Below are 12,425 nucleotides of genomic sequence, written 5' to 3' on the forward strand. Positions count from 1 at the left end.
TCAAATCCGAACATGTTTTTTCAGAAATATTTAAAAAATCTAGGGGAATGGGGGATAAAATAGCCATAACTCCATTTTTTCAAAGCGTGTGGTGGCTCAAATAGCCTTTATTCGATTTCTCGAAAAAAAAAACACTAGATAGGTCTCATTTGCTCCAAAATCTTCCAGTCCAATCAAACTTTTTCTGAACTATATTAAAAATGCAGGAAAATTGAGGGTAAAACAGCCATAATTCCATTCTTCAATGCATGCGGTGGCTCAAATAGCCTTCATTCGATTCTTAGGAAAAAACAAGAATTGGCCCTGATTTAGATCATAATTTTCAAGTCCGAACTTACTTTTTTCATAATTAATTGACAAATATAGGGGAAACGAGGGTAAAATCAGCCATAACTCTAATTATCAAAGCGTGTAGTGACCCCAACAGTCTTCATTCGTTTCCTGGGAAATAATCACACAAGATAGATAAATTTTTGTTCAAAATTTTTAGTCTAAATCAGTGTTCTTCTAGATTGTCTACATACTATAGGGGAATCAGGGGTTAAAAAGAGACTACATCTCCGTTCGCAAGCTCGTACGGTGTCTGAAACTATGTCCAATTGGCTTTCCGGGCATTTTTACTAAAGCTAAGTATTTTTTATAGATTAAGTTCATATAGGACGGAAAATATTGAATTTCTTCGCGGTTTATACACATTTTTTTCACCATTGTGCAATGGTTCCAAACTTAGCGGCCATCCCAATTCATCACTATTTATGTCAACGCGTAAAGCTAAACATAGAGTGGTTGTAACAATTCGCTACTAAAAAAACCTTTACTACAAATATTCGCAACAATAATGAAAAAGCGTCATTTTGGTCCGGTATCCAAATTGTGTGGCGGTTGTCTCAATCCACTGCATTTAGAATCTCTTATATTTTTTGTCAAACTGTCCTTAGGTCAACGGTCTTTCCAATTCATTTCAAAAAAATGTATTTGGGATCCCAAATTGAAACGCTGTTATTCTTGAACCTTATCAATTTTAATATTTAAAAAATGGCAAGTCAAGTTGACAAATTAGGAAAACTTTAATTAAGAAGATGTCTCAATTCAGCGTTAGAATTTTTTAAGCTTTCTCGAACCAACGTGTTTTGAAGAATTTGGGATTTCACATTGGGGAGCTTTTGGTACGATTTCCAATAGAAAAATTTGATGAGTTTCAAATTTGATGCATTTCTGATTGAGAGTGCCGCGCGCCAAGCGATTAAGAACCCTGCTGGATTTCTGAACCGTTTTTATTTGCTTATAGAACTGACTGAGGCGGTCGTCCCAATGCACAAAAAGCTGCCCAAGTAACCATAAGCACTAAGCAAGCAGTTAATTTCGCCAAATCTGGCTCATAGAGCTTAGAGAGAGCAGAGAAGCTCTAAAGCTGTTTTTGGATAGCATTTTGGCAGGTCATTAGTGCTTATGGTTACTTGGGTGAAATATAAATTCAGCTTTTTTGAACAAAAAGCACCCAGTGCTAATGTGATGGAAAATGTTCAGTTTACATTTGGCCTTCAATCCCTAGTTTTGAACTTTGGTTTTTGATTTTGAAAATAGGTTGAAATTCCAAACATTAAGAATCAATCAAAGCTCCCTAGGGTCGTTGCTTAGTACCACTTCTGTTTATCACTTAAATGAGAACGTTTCACTTTATTTTTAATCATTGTATCGTTCTTCTTCTCTCGGCGGAATCGAAAATGAGTGAAAAGTATAAAATTTGTCAAAATTGGTTCAAGTTCCTTAGGGTCGCATCTTAGTACCACTACTATTCATAACGAGGACAAAAACTTTTTCTGAAATATTTTGATCATCTATCATTTTTATTATTTAAAAAAAAAACAAAATAAGTCCTTCTACTACAGTTGAATTCTCATGCCGACTACGTCATGTTTGAAAATCAAAACAGAACCCGACGACGACGTAATCAAATAGAGACATCAACGGACGCTGCAAGTGACGAACCTCACGCTGTCAGTGGCACTCGTCGAAAACTATTCGAGGAAAAATGTTAATTTTCCACTCGCACAGAAATAATTGTCCCATATCTTGGTTGCGATTGTATGCTCGCGAATGTTGCCAACTAACTTTATTTTCTTTTTTAATTGCTCACTGTCGTTTGGAATAAGTATGTTTGCTTTAGCGTTACATATAATCCTACAGCTTTTCCCGCCTGTCAACCAACAATGAGAGCTGGTTGTCGTAGGTATTACAAAACATGAAAAAGCGACACGCAGTGCAAGCAAAGTGATTGTTTTCATTGGGTTTGCCTGCCATTTTTTTTATTAAACTAAAAATCTTACCGGCCGATCTATGTCTGTTTTGTGTCTATCTCCAGTGCAGTTTGTTTGGATTTTTCGCAACCGAACACCACTCTCTTCGGTTCAAACTTCCTCATTACTATTTTTCGCTTCTTGTGACTGTTACGCGATCCCCGTTTGCTAGCGCTCTGCAAATCCAAAGCAAGCACAAACCCGTTTTGGATTCCCAGCATCTCACCGTTTGCTTCCGCGAAAACCGATATGATCCGGTCGTCGTCTTTTTTTCTTAGTTAGAGAAAGACTATCACAACAACCATCGCCGTGTGTTCCATGAAGTGTGTGATTGTTTGTGTTTTTTTTTTCTATCTTTCATCAATTATTGACAGGGATCGGCAGTGTCAAAATCGAAAAAACATGCGTGTAAATCAGTGCTGGGACATTTGAGAGCAGCGGTGTGGGCTGTCTCGGTAATTTAATATATCTCTTGCTGCCGTATTCGGATAATGATCCTTTTTTCTACTGAAACTTCAAGGTGGGAACTAAAAAGGGGTTTGAGAAATAAGTTTATCAAAATAGATTTGATCATTGGACTTGGACGTTTTCCATACGATCCTTTGCAGAGTGCAGAAGTGTTCGTCAAAATATGTCCTTTTTTGGACATACTTTTATGCCAAAACTGTAGTATTTCTGGATAAAAATCTCATCAAATTCACGTGCGATGAAATGTTTAACTAGAAACAACAGTTTCAGGGATGTAACAACCAAGTTAAAAATTCATGAAATTTTTTATTTGAAAATTAAGAATTCAAGTTCAACTTATCCTTTGAAGGTTTTAATAACAGTAAACTTTAAAACTTGAAAAATAATCGGTGTATTTGGTAAAATTTCTTAACGAAATTCTACGAATTCTGGTCCTTCGAACCGGATTCAAGAACCACCTTACACAGGCTTATTATTATAAAACCCAACAAACAATAGACGAAAATATCGAGTTCTTGTTTGCAATCAGATCCGTTGAAGAAATTTGTAATTGATTGGTTGAATTTCAATTCCTAATTTTGAAAAATTCTAAATATTAAATTTACGCAAAAAATTGCATGAAAGTATTTCTGTTTTATGAACATATCTCATGAGAAAAAGCAATGCTTAGTGCAATTTAGTATGTTCATGAGGAAGCAGATCTGCTAGGTTACATAAATTTAACCTGATTCTCAATTCTATTGTCATAAGGAACTTCAAGGAGGAAAACCAATCTAAACCGATTTCCTCTGAAAAAATACCTCCAAAAATCTATCCCGGCCTGGATCATTAGTTTAAAAATTTAGCTGCCACGGAAGTTCATTTGTCAGCCTATTCGTTCGGGACCACCGGCGAAGTCGTCGCGAGGTTTCCCCTTCGAGATGATGATCGTAAATTTTTAGTAAGTCAATGGGAGAACTAATGAGCATAAAAAGGTGCCGTCGTCAGAAAACTCTGTTTCAGGGGACCAGGCTATCGGATTTATCGTTCATTTGGAAGTATTAAGATTAACGTGCATATCATATTGTCAAAAATCATCCTGAGAAAAATCGCACGAAACCAAAAATTTCACATAAAAGGCATTAGAAAGTTCTAAATTGGTGCCTTATAAGTAGAACCTGAAAATTTACTCATGGTTCACCTAAAGACAAAACGATTCCCAATGTGAAAAACCACATTAACAGCTCAAGCGACCATATGAACTTTAATTGTCTTTTTAGTCTCTTTTAACTTTGAGTGATGCAATGCGCCTTTCGGCAACTATAAGTTGTTTTTTCGGGTTCAACGATTCTAATAAAAGTGAAACTACCTACTCATCGCCTCGAATCCTATAATGGTAAAAAAAACACTTTTCAAACTGCCATATTGCTTCGCAAAGCCGGGTCAACAACTTCGCGCCGAGGTCTATTCAAATCGCACACAAAAATGGGACAATAAAGGGGCAAACTTTATTTCAGCTGCCATACTCGGAGCTGAAAGCCGGGCGGGGAAAGCTCATTCATAACTACTTTTTCGGACATTGTCGCCGCACTTTGTGAGGCTATCGTTTTCGATTTACAGCTGAAGTAGAGAGACGACAGGAAAAAAAACAAAAGCAAAAGGCCATCAAACGGTTTTTGGATTGCGGCACTGCACCGACCGGAGCACAGTTGCAATTCGAAAGCATGAGAACCCTAAAGCGGCATGATTTCCGGTTTTACCGAAATTCCTACTCCCCCTTTTCCCATTTTGGGTTCATTAGGCAACACCTCTCTAGAGGCTGCCTACCGTCTAATTAAGTGAAGATGCGCTCCCTCGCGTATCAGAAAACAGCGGGAAAAATTCACGCCTCTAAAAAACACCTCCAAGCTAACCCTGTTAGGGTATAAATGAACACATTAAGTGAGATGCGGCCATTTCTGCTTAATTCACCTGATGGGTGGTCTGTTGTCGGGAAGAGATGAAACAATGCGTGAACAATTCAATCGAAATCCACCATCATCGAATTCGGGGAGAGATGTAACCGTTATTAGTGCAGCACCGCAAAAAAAAACATTACATCTACCTCGGCTTCTTTTTTTATCTCACCTCTGTAAAAAATCTCGATAACTTTCGCGAGCGAGCGCGCGCACTTGGTCGTCCAGCCATCTTTCACTTCTTGCGATTGCGAGCGCCGCTGATTGTCTGACATAAGGTGCTAGCGCTAGCGCAAACAAAACCTCGCAAATTTCGATGACGTCTCAACATTCGAGAGATGATGTTTGTAACGCTTCGATTACGTGTGTACGTTGAGGCATGTAATAGTAGATAGTGTTCATCATCGATTGATTGCACACCCGATTCGGTGATCTTGCTCATTGTAGCAGAGTTTTCCAAAAAAAAATGCCACATTTTTACTTTCCTTTAATTGGTAAAAGCGGGTTTAAGATGGTCCTTGAATCCGGCTCGAAGGACCAAATTTAGAGTTCAACAGTTCACATTTCCCAAAAAATACTAAATTTATCAAGTACCTTGAACTTCTAAAACGTTAAATTTGTGTACTCTCACATTTTTGGCTTTTGAATCCGGTTCGAAGGACCCAAATTAGGATGCCCATATGTTAAGGTCTGTTCTGTGAAAATGAAAACCTGGGAGATCAGGTTGAATTTTCAACAGTTGGTTGGTAGCTTTGCAATCTTCCCGAACTTATTAATCTGAAGAATGTCATTCAGGGCATGCGTTGACGAAACTGCGGTGAATCCGTACACCCATGGTGGATTATCGATATACATTAGACTAGTTCACTTTTCGCCTGTTTTCTCTGATCACTTACAGCCACTTACAGGGTTTGATCATCATTCCTTTTCAAGTAGTCTGGCCATATTCGAGCTCATTTGAGTAAGTTTCCAGCGTGCGCTAGGAGTTTTAGTGACAAAGTCTTTTTTTTTTGAAAATTTTCGTAGATGAGGTTTCGTTAATATAAAACTTAATCAAACCGAAAATTTAAAAAAAAAAAATCATAAACTTCCAACTTGTACAGAAAATTTACTTACAAATTGAGAGTTAAAAATCAGCAGTATTTAAATAAGAAAAAATATTTTCCGTACAATCCTTCCTACAAATAGTTGCAAAAATTCTTGAAGGCCACAAAAAAAAACATTGAATGCAACCTAAAATAGAACAACATTTTAAAGCATTCAATCGAACTAACGGGCTCTTGAATCCGGCTCAAAGGACCACAGTGCGCTTCAGAAGTGTTGTCGAAAAGCCAAAATTCTAAATTTTGGAAAACTCAAATAGCACAAAACTCAAAAGACAAAAGAAGTTCTTTCAGAAGGATATTTGGATGTCTTTTAACGATCACTTCCATTATATGCCTTGACAAAGATTTCTCGTCTCAATTTAATAATTCGTCCAAAAGATTTAAAATCTTTAGGGAGCTTCCAAAATGTATTTTCGAAACAAATCACTATTTTTTAAAGAAATTTTTTTTTTAACGATTGATATTTTTTGGTTCTTTGGTTTTTGATTGGCATTACAGTTTTTTGGAAGCAAATTACAGAGTTTTACAAATTGCCCTACGTTTCGGTCTTTGATCTTGGCCTTTTTCAAAGGATAACCAAAATATTTCATTTTTGATAGTTTGTTTTTTTACAAACATTACATTTATTTTCCTTGTGTTAAACTCAGGAGAACTTCTTTAAACTCAGGAGAAGTTCTTTCAAATAGATTTTTGGACTTCTGTTAGAGATCACTTCCATCGTCTGCCTCAATAACAGATTACTCGCTTCAATTAAAAGTTCGTCCAAAAATGTATAATAGTTCAAGAAGTCTTCAATATGTTTATTTCAAACAAATCTGTATTTTTGTAAAGGAGTTTCTCAAATGATTTTTTGGAAACCAATTCAATCTATTGGACAGTTCCATAATTTATGAACAAAATTCAAATACAGACTCCGTTCGGTTTTCGCAACATTCGATTTTGGCAACATCCAATTTTTTGAAGCGACATTACCTTATAAATTTCGCTATAATAAGACCAATATAATTTGGACAAACATTAGAAATACGCACAAACAATAGACTAAAAATGAAAATAAATAACTGACAAATTCTAGAGAATGGCAAAAATAGCAAGTATGACAACAAAAATAGATAAATAAAACGAGAAAAATGCAAAATTAAAAAAAAAAGTTGACCGTTCGATTTTGGCAACACAAATGTTCGGGCGTGTTGCCAAAATCGAATGGGGTATGTATTCAGTGTTGCCAGGTGTTAATCGTCATCCATTTTTAGGATTCCGGTCCTGAAAATGATACCAAACTATTCCAAAGTCCCAACAGCCGAAGTTGATCTAAAATGGCTTCCGGATTCGGATTAAAGAAACAGCTCTAAAGTCCAAGAATTTGCAAAGAAGGTTACAGAATCCGGCTCGAAGGACCAAATATAAAATTCAACAAGTAGCAATCTTCTAAAATTCATAAATAACCTTTTTTTTAGTTTTTAAATCTTTACTAGCTTTAAAATCAATGAACATTTTGATTGTGTTGCTATCACATAGAGTGTTCATTTCCTGGCCATTTTAGCGTTCCCGGAAATCGGGAAATCTGACGATCCTTTTCCCTAAAATTCTCGGGATCACGGGAAAAATGGAAAATAAAGATTTTAACACTCTACCGAACACGAAACCTGTTCTATATGATTTTTTTTTATTTTAGTTAGTAGAGTTGTAAAATATTTAAACATTTTAATACCTTAAAAATTCAACAACGAATTATTAAAACCAAGACACAAATACTAAGTACTTAAACCAACCAACTCGACTGATTCTTGCTGCAAAAATTTGAAATAATTGGGAAAGATTTTCCACTTCCGATAGACGTTGGTTAGCTGATTTCAGGTTATTCATCAAATCTCGTAAATTTTCAGATAACTATTCTTTTGTTTAAAAATATGTCATTTTTTTGCCGATGATTTTGCTACTGTGAACAGTTTGCGAGACGAAAGTTCTTAATGATGAATGTTGCAAAAAATAATATTCAGATTCGTAGAGTTTCTTTATTGGAATTGTTTGGCTTTGTATTTTTTTGTCGTTTAACACTAAGTTTTTATCAAATTCAATGTATTAACCAGTTTTTCTAGAAAGAAATCTTTAAGTCTAAGCCATATATTAAGGTAGAACTATAATTTTCCTTGCTCAATCTAATCCATTTCTAAAATTTAGATCGTGAATATTTTTAGTAATTTACCACTTTTTATTAGCTTTGGGCATTCCCGGGATTTTGAAGCGTTTCCCGGGATTCGGGAATTCTCAATTTTTTTTATTCACGGGAATTCCCGGTTGAGAAATCTCGTGTAGGACACTCTTTTCACATCTGCCTTTATACTCTGAGTTCGACATTTTTGTTGGTAAAATTATGTTTGTGAATTTGAACCTTATTAAAAATATAGGATTCGAAATGAATTTTAATTTTTGATTGACATTGTTTGAAGCCTGATTTTCTAGATCGAATTTCAATCTGGGAACAAATTTAAACACATTTATTTTATTTATTTTTTTATTATTTTTTAAATTTTTTAAAGCATATTTAGATTCCGGTAACAATGAGAAACGGTATATGGTGGAAATTTGAGCGTTCGTATTTGGTTTTCTTCAATCTTGGGCTGATATTTCTAGAAAATATCAATATTTTACTTGTAACAAATGGTTTATTTGACTTTGCCAACGTTTTTTATTGACAAGGTAAAAGGATTCTCGTTTATTTCTCAGGTCACGACAATGTCACAGTTGATGACAAGGAGAATAAGGAAGTTCTCCTTATTAAGACTGTGTTCTGTTGAAAAATATTTAGGGAATTCCGGCTCTAATAAATAAAACTCGCTTAGTAAATATTACGGAATGGCTTGAAGTATGTATGTATTATCCAGTGAGTTAGACGGATTGCCCAGGGCAATGTTTAAAGCTTATTTTTACTCCGGTAAATAAGACGGAGTGTCTGGAGACATGTTCAAAAATTTCGCTAGCTCTGGTAATTAAGAAAGGGTGAGCAGGGTAATATTTTAAAACGCATTGTTGGCTTCTGTTTGTAAAAAGAAGTGGCTACAGAAACACTGTTAAAATAAAGTATCTAAGTTGATTCAAATTTTGTTCCAGCTCCGATGAATAAGACGGAAACTCGCCTGGAGAAATATCAGGAAAATTTTCCGGCTCCGGTGAATAAGACGCAGTGCTGGACAGAGCAGCTGGAGGAATGAGTTTAAATTGTTCCAACTCCGGTGAATAAGACGGAATGGCTCAACAAGCACAGATTGGAAAGGCTTTTGTTGAGATAGTTTTATCTTATTGGTAAGTTGGTTTATTGAAAGACTACATGTCAGAAAAAAAAAATCTTGCTATAAATGGTTTCACTTGAGTTTGGAGGAGGTGAATCGGGGCCCGAGATTCAAGAAAAAATTTCCAAAAGTTGCATGCAAGTTTTCCCATATAGGTGATGAACTACAGTGGAGCAAAATTGTTGCCCTAGGGAAAACCCTCTTTTTTCAACGTGTTTGAAGCTTTAAAGTTGGTGTTACACCTAAAAAAAATCTTCCACCATAACTTTGACCGAAATGGATGCAAAAGCAGTATCGTAAAAAAAAACTAGAATCGATCGAACATTGTCCGGAACCCGATTCGTCTTCTATTGGCAAGTTACAGTAGGTAGGTTTGCCATTTGTCTATCGTTCGTCGTCCACGTTCAAGTCATCGTGATTGACATTTGAATGAACCTAATTTTTGCGATATCGAAAGACTGTTGGATGCGGGTGGGTCATCTAATCAGATACCGAACCGAGAGGGTTGGAATGGTTGGAAAGATCATGTCCAGTCTTCCCCTAGTTTTTTCCCCTTTTCTTTCTACAGTTGATTGAAGTTCGGTTTTGGACTTAGGGTACGTTCTACTGGAGCTACTGGCTTCGGAGACTTAAGTCCCCGATAAATTGTAGCTTGTAGTTTCAGCTGAGGCTTGCAGCAGCAACAGCATTAATGCACAATTTCGAAAGGGTGACGCGAGGTTGGCACAAATACCAGAGCGCGCGTTCGGCGGGTTCATTCGCGATGGCTCGCCATGGAAATGGAAAAAAAGTCCCATACGCCCTCTGCGCCGCCATCGTTGAACTACTCAGTCAGTCGTTAAGTTCCGCGGCAGCTTTTGGGGTGAGAGAGAGAGACGGCTCGTAGAGGTTGTTGAGCGTTAGATGTTCGTAGATTTTTTCCATTAGCTTCAGATAGATTGCAGAATTTGTGCAGCAGCTTTGGTGTAGCGGCGCAAGGTTAGAAAAAAAAACCTATGTACTGTTCACTGAACGGACCATGGCAAACGGCACGGCGAATTGAAGGAAAAAAAAACAGCTTCAATAATTACATATCACAAATGCACTCTGGAAAAGCTCTATAGGCTTAAAATTGGCCCGCGAGCTGGCTGGTTAGTTGGCTGGCTGGAGTTGGGTCAACACACATCGACGTCGCCATATTTTTTCTTCCCTGAAATCTCGGTTGAGATTGACTCTGGGGAACCCTAGGCTTAGTCGACTCACAGAAAACAATTCATCATTGCAAGAATTCCACCACCGAGATCATTATTCTTCTTTTGACACCTAGGCCTGCAGCCTCTGAAGTTCTTCCAGGAATGCCAGCTATGCAAATTTTCGCAATTATATATTCCGAACTTGGCACTCGACTCTCTTCTTCGCGAATCAATCCTTTGGGCTAGCAACTGAAAGTCCACAGCACTTCACTTGGAAAGTATTTTACCCCCCGCTGATCACTTTCGCGCAGCTGATCCGTCCAAATAATACCCAAGGATCAATTTCCAATCCAAACAACCGCCCCTCGTGTCTCAGGCAGAGAGAGAGATGTTGTAAACACTGCTCGAGCTCGAGAAAATCCTTCAACTTAATTCAATCAGAAAGGAAAACACCAACCGACGACTGCAACACGAAGTAGAAGTAACAGCAGCAGCAGCACACCCAAAACTTTCTAACAAAAATTCAACGGAGCCAAAAGGCCTCGACGACGTAGCTACTACAAAAACTGCACACAACGCATATACCTAGTAGTAGGTACACGCTAACGAAAACACACCGAAATGCGCGAGAAGGGATCGACAACGAAGAAGGTGCGACGAAAAGCGGAACGGAACGAAAAAAATCGCAACCCAATCGTGGGCCCACCAAGGAACAAAACGACTGATACGACACGACACACAACGGCGATCCGCCACGAAAGACGATTTGTAAACAACTGACTGACTGGCTGAAGCTGACTCACCCACCAATCTACTACACTACACACTTTCTGAGTTAAGTTGGGTTTGGGTTGGGTTGAGTTGGGTGGCTTGCACCAATACAATCGAACCAACTTCAACGGTCTGAAGCTGAACCGAGGTAGGTTCAGTCGGTGGATTCATTCACGATCGAGTGACGACGACGACGATGGCGACGAACGGCTACGTAAATGGTGAAGGCCGTGTATTATCGCCGTACGATACACCTGTGTGTGCCACCAGGTAAATTTTCTCAATGGAAGCAAGCCAGTGGTGGCAGGTGAATTTTTAAAATTCAACAAATTGAGAGAGCAAACAAATTAACAGACTTTGGAAAACTTTGTTTTTTAACATGGCGACCGTCAAAATTGCTACCACAAAACCACAAAACAGGGCTACGAAACACACAAGATGTGGAATCGTACTGTCAGACTAACCTGAAACATCTGAGTCTCCAATTTTTTTTTACACGTAGACATTACATTACCAGGTAGCTTTACTGAAATCTTCATTAATATCCATTCTTGCATTCAAAATTTATTTACAAAACAAAGTGTTGCATTTCTTTCGAATACACTCCTCTTACACTTTTTCGAGGGAATGATAAACCAATGAAAAGCTTTTCAAAAGTATCAAAAGGTGTGCATGGATTTCTGATGGAATTCATACGAATTCACTTCTGAAGTTACTCATAAGACCATGTGCATGGACATGATTTTTAGAAAACAAGGTCGAAAATTTTCAAAACTTTCTATGGAAAATCTTCGAAAACAAAAACAAATTCTTGGAGAAACTTTAAGAACTCAAGACTCACAGTGATAAAACTCAAATGCTCCAGAAGAATAAGCAAACAGTTCTCAAGAGACAGTTCTTGATGAAAAAAATAGAAAGAGTTCCTCAGTGAGAAACATTTGGGTAGACACATATAAGAAATTAGTAAAAATTCATAAGAATTAAGAAAGTTTTTGAAAAGTAACTTAAAATTCCTAGAAGGAGCAGCGGAAAACTAATTTGGAAACTATAGGAAAAAAGCAAGTCTTTTCAAGTGGAAAAATTATCAAGTCGAACTAAATAAGTTTTTTTATGGTTTCAAAATGATTTCCTATGGAGCCTTCCTCATCGCCCAAGAACTCCTGAAAACAGATGTCAAACTCCTGGAGATGAACGCAGCAGACTCACAAAGGAATCGACAGGATTTTGGAGGAATTAATAAAAAAAATGGAAGAGAGGAGAATAGATCAAGAAGCGACTAAAGAGCTCCTAAGAAAAAATAAACAAGTTCCTTGCAAAGTTTTTGGGATTATTATGCATTCCTCGAAAACCTTTCCCTCGTTTGCGAGTACTTCAAAAACTTTTAGTC

General features: G+C 37.3%; 1 protein-coding gene across 5 annotated transcripts in view; it reads right to left on the bottom strand.

Annotated features, from left to right (window-relative positions):
* The window catches only part of LOC129747902 (partitioning defective 3 homolog), a 212,170-nt gene that overhangs the window by 52,982 nt on the left and 146,763 nt on the right, over positions 1 to 12,425 (bottom strand). For 2 of the 5 annotated variants that reach the window (XR_008737641.1, XM_055742344.1), the window contains exon 1: positions 10,725 to 11,053. The exons of 1 other annotated variant lie outside the window; for it this stretch is intronic. The gene's annotated coding sequence lies outside the window, so the exon portion shown is untranslated. Of the gene's footprint in view, positions 1 to 10,724; positions 11,054 to 12,425 lie in introns of those variants that run through there. 2 more of the 5 variants (XM_055742492.1, XM_055742601.1) reach the window with 2 other exon arrangements.

Source organism: Uranotaenia lowii, chromosome 1 (assembly GCF_029784155.1).
Source record: "Uranotaenia lowii strain MFRU-FL chromosome 1, ASM2978415v1, whole genome shotgun sequence".
In the NCBI taxonomy this organism is placed as follows: domain Eukaryota; kingdom Metazoa; phylum Arthropoda; class Insecta; order Diptera; family Culicidae; genus Uranotaenia; species Uranotaenia lowii.